Raw genomic sequence first — 10,961 nt, forward strand, 5'->3', positions numbered from 1 at the left:
GCTATTATCCTAAGGGAGGCTTGAACCTGTACAAACCTCTGTGTGTATGGCGTGTGATTCATTTACAAGGAGTACCCCTTACTTCATCTACAAGTTTGTAATATCGACAATTTACAAATCGTTGATAACTGGCGTCGTATGTGGGGATTATGACCAAAGACATGGAATCTTCGAGACACAGCATGTTGCTGACTTATCCCAAGCTTGCACCATGGATAGGCTTCTCAAATGAGGGGTTCTATGACAACTTTGCCCTCTCGACCAACAATGAGGTGGTGATCGATCGGGTGGATCTAGACGATGCATTACTGGCGATGACTCCAGCGATGAGGTAAGTCATTTTATAGATCAGTGCGCCAAGTACTGCAGGATCGAGATTGAACCGCTCAGTTTCCAAGACAATCACGTATGTGACATTAGCCGCAAGTCGATAACTCCCCCGTGGCTTTTGACAACATGGATTGTCGAAATACCGATACAATGAATTCCTAGCTGCCGTAAGACCTCACCGATCAAGGTCCATCCCATAAATGATCAGCGCAAAGTCATCGACTGGCAGAGATGCTCGAAGATCCCTGAGGAACAATCAACCACCCCTCAGTGGTCTAATCGGAGGATGTCCCAGTACTGTTCAAGTAGAAGCCACGGCAAACCCCTGACCCCCGTTGGTAGAGCACCAGAGGCTACCCGAACCGAGCAAGTCACCATCAACGGATGCTAGGCTTTCTCTCCAGGTCTGTGAAAGGTGAACTAGTCAGCTCGGTTCCATCTCGATTCGATCAAGAAGTACAATGGGAACACCAATCCTATTGAGTTCCTCTAGATCTATACTATGTCCATCCAAACGGCTCGCGGGGACAAAAAGGTTATAGCAAACTACCTTCTCACAACACTTGAAAGGTCAGCTAGAACATGGTTAACTAATATACCACCAGGGATAATCTACTCATGGGAGCAGCTCTGTGACTTGTTCTGAGCCAACCTCCAGGGTACTTACGTTTGCCCCGGCACAAAGAATGACCTCTTCCATGTCAAATATATAGAGAAGGAAACCTTGTGCGAGTTCATCTGCCACTTCAGCAACAACAGGAACACTAACCCAAAAATAAGTGATTATGACATCATCCAAGCATTTACCCGAGGGGTCAGGAGCCAACGATGCATTGAGAATGTTGCTAGAAAGGAGCCCGAGATAGTCAAGGAGCTCATAAGGATCATTGCCAAGGCGGCTAACGCCGAAGAGGCCTGTTCATCAAGGAAAGGGGTTAGGGGCATCAAGTGCCCTCAACCCAGATTAGAAGATGACATGGCAAAGAGCAAGCACAAGAAGAACTCGAAGGGAGGTATAAGCATGAAAACCAAAACCGATGAAGTTTTCATAGATCTTTCCAATACACGTCCTAATAAGCACTCTGGCTCATCCTAGGGCAAGGGCCATTAGTCGGGTATTGGCAAACGCAATGGCGGACCCTAGTGCGACTTCCACCAGACTGACAGCCACGACCTCCACAAATGTCGTATCTGGCAGAAGATGGCCAGGGCCAAGATCGACAAGGCCAAAGGGAATATGACCTAGGTCACAACCTAGAGCAGGGACTTTAGCTCTAGCAGCAGTGATGAAGACTCAGACCCGATGTACTACCAACCGGAGAAGAGAACTGTCAACCACATGTTCAGCGGTCCTGTGACCTACGAGTAGAAACAACAGTACAAGATGGTGGCTTGAGAAATCTTAGTTGTTGTCCCGAAGGGTCGTCAAGTCGTTTAGTGGTCGGATCTCGAAATCTCTTTCGGCCAAGACGACTGCCTAGAAAACTTCGTACTGCCAGACCACTTCCCGATAGTGGTAAAGACTACGATCAACAATTGCATGATTTCCCGAGTGCTTATCGATGGAGGGTGTTCTTTGAACATCATTTTCTCAGATGCACTTGATGCGATGCAGATCTCTCGATCCACCATCAAGCTGGTTTACTCAAGCCTTCCATGGCATAGTACCTGTATCCTTGGCTACGTCCATACTAAGATCGGTGGTTTATGAATCCCATGAATATTGCTTGTAGTAAGTGCTTTCATGCTCTAATTGTCGTAAATAAAAGAATCCCATGAATATTTCTTGTGATAAGTGCTTGGCTCTTTCAACACAACTTGTTTACTTAAAAGGGACTTTAGAATACTTTTCTAGGGGAACTAAAAATCTAAACCTAATTTTTTATTCATCTAAATCAATCACATATAAGGAAGGTTTAGGTTTTGATCCCTATGCTCATTCTAAGTCATAATGTTCTCACTGTTGTTAAGCCTCTTGGTAGTGAAACTTTTGAAACACTTGCTGAGCCTAAGAATGTTGTTTTCAAGTGTACTGGATTTTTATCTTCTACTATGATGTATGCAAATGTAGCTTCTTCTTCTACAACCAAATATCATGTTAAGTACACTTGTACTTATTGTGGTAGAGACGAATATTTAGTAAATTTTTTGCTTTAGACTAGCTAAGCAACAAAGAAAAGAAAAGTTTAAGGTTAGGTCTAATTGGAGAAAGGCACGTTTCATTCCTCGTGAGGTTGTGGCGCCTAACTTTATGCCTCAGGTGACTTCATCTTTTATTGCTAGAAACAAGGGAAAAACTAAAACTAATTTTGCTAATAAGAGTACTCGTGTTGTTTCTGCTCGTGCTTTTTGTCGTGTGTCTTAGTACTGAATTCCTAAATGTATTATTATTAACCCCAGTACCGAGTCTTGACATCTTCTTAGTGCTATGTAGGTTTTTGAAATGTGGGATGGAGAACAAAATTTGATGGATCTTGATTTTTACATAATCCAGAATTGGATAGTTTTATACCCTTGTGAAGGCCTTCAAGAGGCTTGTTGGATACTATAGCATTTTCACCTACTTTATGACCTATTCTATACAATTATGCTTTTTATAATCAAAGATATCTTTTTGTGGTATGAGATGAGATGCTTGTTCATATGCTCATTTGTATCCTCTAGCATATTTCATATTTCATCATGTTATACCTTGCACCATGGCTTTCCATAGTTAGGACGTGCTTATCATGGATCGTTGATGCTTATCTTGGGGATTTAAAATTTGATAAAACAAGTGGCACATGATATTTCTTAGAAAAATCACTTGTTGACATGTTGCATATCTCCATGCTTTATCATGATTCATACTTGTGCTTAAAAGAACATACTATGATAATTCAAACACATGCATCTTATCCCCTTGTCTCCCTTGTTTTCATTCTTATTCTATTGATGAGGGGGAGTCATTATTTTAATTTCTTTTGGGGGAAAAGATTTTTGTTTTGGTCTTTGAATTCAAAATTGATCTAATTGGATGACTATTTTGAAAAAAAAAATGAGAGGATTGTTTTGAGGAAAGTTCTTGAAATCTTCTTATTGTATCTCTTTTTGCTTTTGCTTTTTTTTATGTGTTTCAAAAATTGAAAAAACAAAAAATATAAAACAACAAAAAAGTAATGAGCATTGTATATGATACATATGTGACATTTGAAGCCATGCTTATGCTACTTAGGAGTTTTTGCACTTTCACATCTTTGTCGAGACTATCTAAATCTAATGATAACTTGAATTAAATCTTTTCATTGTTGAATTCTCTTGACTGCTTTGACCTTTGATGAAAAATGCTAAAAGTGAAGTGTTAAAGTTATGAGAAAAGTGCTAAGTAATAGTTGATAGGTAAAATATCAAGGAAGTATGCATTGTCACAATTCTTCTTTATGAGATAGCTTATCTTGGCACTTCGATATGAGCTTGGAATAAGTTGTGTATGACCAAACCCATTGGTATTAAGCTTCTGATTGTCATTTTGACAAAAACTTGGTTTGGTTGGAAAGTAAGGCAAGATTGTGCATATAATTCCTTGCAAAACAATCTTATTGTTACAAGTGATATTAATTAGTTTTCAGTCACTAAAAATAAGTATGAAATACAAATAGTATTAATCATGGATTGGAGTAGTTGAGATTGAGAGACCATGCCTTTCAAATAAATCGTTAAGTACACTGGATGAGTTGTACTTACACTACATTTTTACATGTGTAGATGTGTTGGTGCAAATATTTTTGATAGTGTGGCATGGACTAGTATTTATTTCATATGTGGATGATTTAGGATGCTCATTATGATAAAAACATTATAAAAATGAACAAATAAAAAGACTTTATTCTCTATTGTGTATTTTTGATAAATCCATTGTCAAAGGAGGAGAAGTTTGAGTACTCATTTTGGGTTTTATTTTCCTTCATTGTCAAAGGGGAAGAGATTTGAGACTTTATCAAAGAGGAGGAGAGTTTTGGGAGATTGTGAGATCTTTTAATAAATTGGATTTTTCACATTCTTTTTTGTCAAAGGGGGAGGTTTATTCTTTTTTTCTTTTATTTCTCTTAGGGCAGAATTTCTTGGACCTTATGTGATCTTTTGTTTTTCACTTTGCTTCTTGAACTTGAAAATATTTTTGAGGTGCTGCTAATGTTTTCATCAAGGGGGAGATTGTGAGATCATGAGTGATAAAAAATTAGTTTAGTGTCACTACTACAGAAATAGGCTTATATGCTGGTTCGTATAATGAACTGGTACTAAAAGGCTATTCGAAAAGAACCGACAATGAAAATCCACTATCGCTGCCGGCTCTAGCCACCAACCGGCAGTGAAGCCTTCAACCGGCAGTGATAGTCGGAGATTATCACTGCCCGTTGCCCACTACCGGCTCCAAAACTAGCAGGGAAACCCCTATATGAGCCGACAATGAAGGGGTTTTTTTAGTAGTGTGTTGAGATTGTCAAAGTAAAGTGATATAGCATAATTGCATTAGGATGATGTACATGTGTTGCTAAGTTGTTGCTTGGATATGAGGTAGCATAGTTGGTTTATACGCCTTTGGTAGCATAGTTGTGGTTTTGATATGTATGCAGTATACTGATGTGAGTAGTGTTGCATGAACTAATTTGGAGTTAGGTTGGGGAGAACTTGTGCTCGTTTGTGGTTTCGTGGTTTTTCATGTGCAGGTGTTGCTTTAGGGCAAACATGGTCGATGATGGGGTTAGATTTAAGTTTAGGAGGAATTGAGGTTCGAAACTAGATTCAGGGAGGAACTAAGGTTCTAGTTATCAAGAATGTCATGCAAGATGTTTGAGCTAGAGAACAATGCATATGGAGGCAATATGCGTTGGAGGCCCATGTGGAGTTAGTGGTCTAATCGACTACACGATGACAGCAGGTGGTGATCTGACCGGGTGCAGTAGTGGTCTGACCTCTAGAAGATAAAGTTGGAAGTGGTGTCGGCAGACTCTATCAAGAGTCTAACTGCTAGGTGGTAGTCTATTTGCTAGGAGGGCTGGTCTAACTACAAGGACAACACTTGGACCACATGAGGCAGTCCTACAAGAAATGACTCTGTTTGAAATGGGCGATCTGAACGCCGGAGGCTGCTTGGCTAGAACATAGGTATTATTTGTGGCTGGTGGTCTAAGCGCAGGTATGCTATGGTCTAACCACCAGGAGGGCCAGTGTGACTACCAGGCATGATACAGTCAATTTTGACTTGGAGCTCGTGATTCCAAGGCAAGGTCGGCTTAGGAGGCTATAAAAAGAAGAGGTCATAGCCAGGGAAGACACCAACACCTAGAGGAGAACCTAGAGTTTAAGTTTAGCGAGAGAGACGCTTGTGGAAGCGTTGATCAATCTAGAGAGAGGGAATTGAGAGAATGCCATCTAGAGAGAGGGAGAAGAGTTGAAACTATTTAAGGTTTGGGATTTCAAAGAAATCCTTATAAGGATACTATAGAGATGCATCTTGTGAACTCATCTATACAATGAAGATCAAGATTCGTAAGTTGGTTAGTTGTTGATTTGGTTCTTTTCTTCTCGTTCTTTATTTTGTCTTCCAATTTTGTTTTTTGATGGATCTTTTGGTTTAACATGATTTGTCTTGGTTCGATCCATCCAAAACCTTCATTGGGCATCTAGGAAATGTTCTAAAAAGTTCCATTGGTTAAACTTTCATAATTCTTGTTTCTCCATGAGGATAATTAATTCGGTCGAATCTTTTAGATAAACCCCTTCCAAAATTGGAGGGCCTACCAATCCATAAGCATTTTTGGAAACCACACTGGGTTGGTTTCATAGTGCTCATCAATCATTTCATTCCCTACAATATTGAGAAGTCTTTTCTGTTATGCATTCATAGGATTTTTTTTTTTAGTTGATGGTTCTTGAAAAATGCCTAGGTGAGGCCCATTCCTCCATTTTTTTCATGATCCCTATCCACAACAATTTTAACTTCTGGTTCCAACGAACGAGCAGGGGGACAAGAGATAGACATCTTGAGGTACATCATGACCTATAGGCAACACCGATGAGATCCAGGAAGGTGTCTTTGTATGCAATTAACACGTAAGTCTCCTATCTAGGAAGGATACACTAGTTCACTCGAGTGGATATATACAAAAGGAATCGAAATCATCGACTCGTTATCCCCATCTCAGCCCAAGCTAACAGACTTTCTTGGTAAAAAAAAAACAACCTGTGATTTCTATCTAAACGCATGCTTTCAATGGAAAGAGTCCCTTCCCTCTTGCTTCCTTACCCTAACCTTTTCATATAGCCCAATCGATCCTTCCTAGTAAAACATGGCGTGTTTGAATGATAATGTGTTCTCCTGCGTGATCTAGAAAAAAAAAGTTACTTGTGGTTCAACATGAAATGGAAATACATGGTTTACCTTGTACTTTATTTATCTGGATGATTTTTGTAAATTTTTGGGAACATTTTTATATGCCAGCATCTTGTAGCGACAGTTTTCCTTTGGTTCCACATAGCCCCCCGTTGTAGCTAGCATTTGTCTATGATTGATACTTTCCAATGCTTCTTATGTTTCACAATTTTTCTTTATTGGCTATACATGATTCCTTGATTATTTAGGCTCACTATATGTGCATGTGCAGGGGCTAGAGGAGTACACATATTGCATTTTGGTTGCAGCAAGCTGATGATCGAGCAGTTTGTCGCACCCCACCTTTGTATCTCCCTATGCAACTTGTATCAGTCTGTGGATCAGTAACTGATATGCACAATTTCAACAGAAATGGATATCACAGACATACATCACAAACTATACCTAAATCAAAGCCTTACATTGCAGTGGAATCTTAACATTTGTAAATCTAAGCCCTACAGGCAACTTGGGTGCAGGTGAAACCTTAACCTCCTACACTTCATCACCGACTCCAGCATAGTTGTCTTCTAAGTTTTCATCTTAATTCAAATAAGCAAGAGTGAGAATATAAGGTACTCAACAAGTCATACCTTAAGCGGAATAAGTAGATGCATAAATATAGAACAAGGATAAGACCATAGAGTATTTAGATTTTGATGGAAAAACCAGTTTTTATGTAGGGTTTGGTTTGCAAAGATCTTTTCAATGCAGTTGAGGAAACACTAAGTTGAGTTAAGATTATGGGGTTATTGGCTCTAGGGGAGATGCGATCCATCCCACCAGTTCTCAAATTTTACCAGTTGGTGGGCACCCTATTCTTCCCAACTCAAGCCACATGGCCTGCGCTTTCCAAGCCACAGGCACACTGCCCACTCATATATCGAGTATTCACACCATTGAGCTAATCATTAAGATCAAACCATAGCGTTATCTAAGACCATAGACACATTTATTCGAATAGATTATGCTATGCGGAGGTGTATAACTTTACGCATATGATATATTCAACCTCTAACCAGGATCAGCAGTGGAGTGACATAATGAGACTTCTCGCTAATCCAACCTTCCAAATTCCTGCCTATGAGAAATCACTGACTAGGGGCTCATGACTTCCATACCAGCCTCACAGGGCTTAGGCCTATTAGGGCTAAGTAGGAATAGAATAGCCACAAGCTGGACTTCGATCCTCCCTACAAACCACTCGAGTCTTCTCCTGGTTCCCATTGCATCGTGCCTCCAAGCGATCCTTTAGTTAGGTCAAAAAGTGAGTTGCCAAACCCTTTACCATAATCAGGGACATGAGGTAGTACGGTGGTCTCTAGGTCAGATATGAAAATAAACTGGTCCTTATACGACCAAGATGAGTACCTCTCAGGAAGAACACCACGCAGGTGAATCTTGCTCCCAAGGTAGTCCCACCTCTGTGGAGTACCTAACTCACCCCATCAAATCAATATTTGGGGTTACTTTATTAACTCACTCACACCACCAAGCACATATCACATTCACACATTTCAAAAAACATGATTAACACCGGTATTTATCATTGTTTAGTATTTATGCAAAGCAATCTTAAACATGCTATTAATCAAGCAATCATCCAAACAATCAATATAATTGATGTTGAGGACCTTTTAGGGTTTCAACATAATAAAGGTAGACAATGATAAGGCATGGCTTATACAAGCTAGGTCATAATTACTTCAACATTTTGAAGTTAATAACTTAAGCATACATAGTTTTATAGTTTAAACGAGGCTCTACTGAGTGTGTTTGAAAATATAGGTACAATATGATCAAAATAGTGTAGGACTTACCTTCGTTGAAGTCTTCTACTTCTTCGTAGTTCGGGCCCTTAGGTTCCTTCTTGAACGCTTCTCCTTCTAACATACGCGAGGTAATGTCGATAAGGGTTTGATTGACATACATCTACATGAATTCCTAATGGGGAATAGATACTAAGAAAGATGATCTAGTTGCTCTAGAGGGATAGGCTATACTGCTATCTACAGCTATGTAAATCTGAAGTATGAGATCTGAACTATTATTCTACACTATTAAGTACATTAGGTGCGACTATCTAGTAAGAACAAGATCAAAGGATTATTCTAATCTATATCTAAGTTTGTGAGAAAGCCTGATCAAATCATTAAATCTACATTATAGAACTCATATAGATTAACTAGCTAGGAGGTAGCTGCTAGGGTTTCCGATGAGCCTAAGAGTGCATGTGTGTCATCTTCCCTAGTTCATTAAATCTGAAATTTTAATCTAATTAACAAGTATTAATTGTTCTAATTAAGTCATTATTCATCTTAAAGAAAATTACCTTTAATTATTATCTACACAAATTAAACTAGTATAACCTAGTCACTAAGATTTCCTTTATAGCCTAAAACATGGCTATCTAAATTTATCTACATCTAAAACTACTCTTAAACTAGCTAAAGGGTTGAATCTAGGTCTATGACAAATAACAATCTAAATAAATTAATTAAATTACAAAAAATGAAACTGACATAGTTGGATAGATACTAAATTTAGATGAATATTGGTGAAAAAATCGTTGAAAACAAAGTTGAAACGAAGGAGAAAAGAGCTTCGGAATATTTGTCCGAAGGTTAATTAGGAAAAAGGAAAGGGGAAATATTTCCAGAATTTTCCTTGAAAAGAATTTTTGGATAATTATTTTGAAAATTCAGAAATTACAATGTACTTTGGATCGGATCAAAACTTAGCAACGAATGTGTTTGGTGTTGAGCACGCCATCCAACTTCTCGTGATCGAATCTAATGCCTCCTTGCGCATTTTGTCTGATCTACGTCCTGTTTTCCTGCTTATTCGTGTATGGAAAGAATCGATCACGTTCGCGTATAAAAATAATGATCATGTTCGTGTATGAGAATAATGATCCTATTCATATATGGAAATAATGGCCATGTTCACATATGGAAATAATGATCCTGTTCACATATGAAAATAATGATCATGTTGCATATGCAAATAATCAATCATGTTCATGTATGGAAATAATCGATCACATTAATCACAAAATGCTGATAGTGGTAGCATGCCCCTCGCCCATGTATCTGCGTATGGAAATAATCGATCTTGTTCGCGTATGGAAATAATTAATCATATTCACATATGAAAATAATAATCATGGTCGTGTGTGATCGTGTATGAAAATAATGATCATGTGTAATGATCATTTTCATGTGATCACGTAATCAATTTCATTTGAATTCACTCCATTATACATACTATCTCTTCCCAATCTTGTGATTGTCCATGAATCTATTCGTTTAAATCGATTCCCCATCGTGTGCTCACATAATCAATTTCATTTGGATTCACATAATTATTTCTTGCATGATAGCTGATGGCATCCATGGCAGCTCAGCAGCATCATTCTCCAAAATTATTGAGGCTAGCTAGAGCTCTGACCTCTCGTTGGAGCTCCTTGAGTCCATTAGGAAGCATCTCGCCTCCAACCATGATGTGGTGTCGTTTCGATCCATGCATTCCATATAGCAAGCCATTGTGCCGTTTAAGAGCTTTGCACCTCTCCTACTACTCTCATTTAGTCCTGGGTCAGAGAGCGTCACCTTTTACACTGTGTTGAAGGGAGGGCATTCTCCTTGCTACTCCCGAACACGTGCGACAAGGTGCCATGCAGTGCATTGTGTTGGTGGCTAGCACTGATGGACGAGGAGGCGTCCGTGATGTTGTTGAACCCCCTTCATCGGCATCCATGTCGCAACCCCGCTAGCCGATGACTACATTGCAGCAACGTCCTCCTTGACAAGCATGTCTAAGGGCGATGATCGGTGGGTGATGCACTGCTAGGAGAACGGCTATGGGCACGTGGATGCTACGGTTACCATCAATCTACACGAGATGAGAGACATGTTCTTCCATGAGATCGTGCTCTCCGCATTGCCCGACGCTAGCCACAAGTGCGTGGCCATGGCCGTGCTCGTGAACTCCACAGACATCACGTTCTGTCGGGTAAGGGTCGATAGTGATTGGACTCTGCTCGACACCAACCTAGAGTGCTCCATGGACCCCATCATCCACTACCAAGAGAGGTTCTTAGCAATCAACTGCATCGAAGAGATCTCCATCTGCAGTAGCATCGGCGTCGGCGCAACACCTATGGTGACGTCGATGCCATCATTTGCTACACCTACAAATGTATGCCACCAGCACAGTG

Source organism: Phragmites australis, chromosome 5 (genome assembly GCF_958298935.1).
Source record: "Phragmites australis chromosome 5, lpPhrAust1.1, whole genome shotgun sequence".
NCBI lineage: Eukaryota > Viridiplantae > Streptophyta > Magnoliopsida > Poales > Poaceae > Phragmites > Phragmites australis.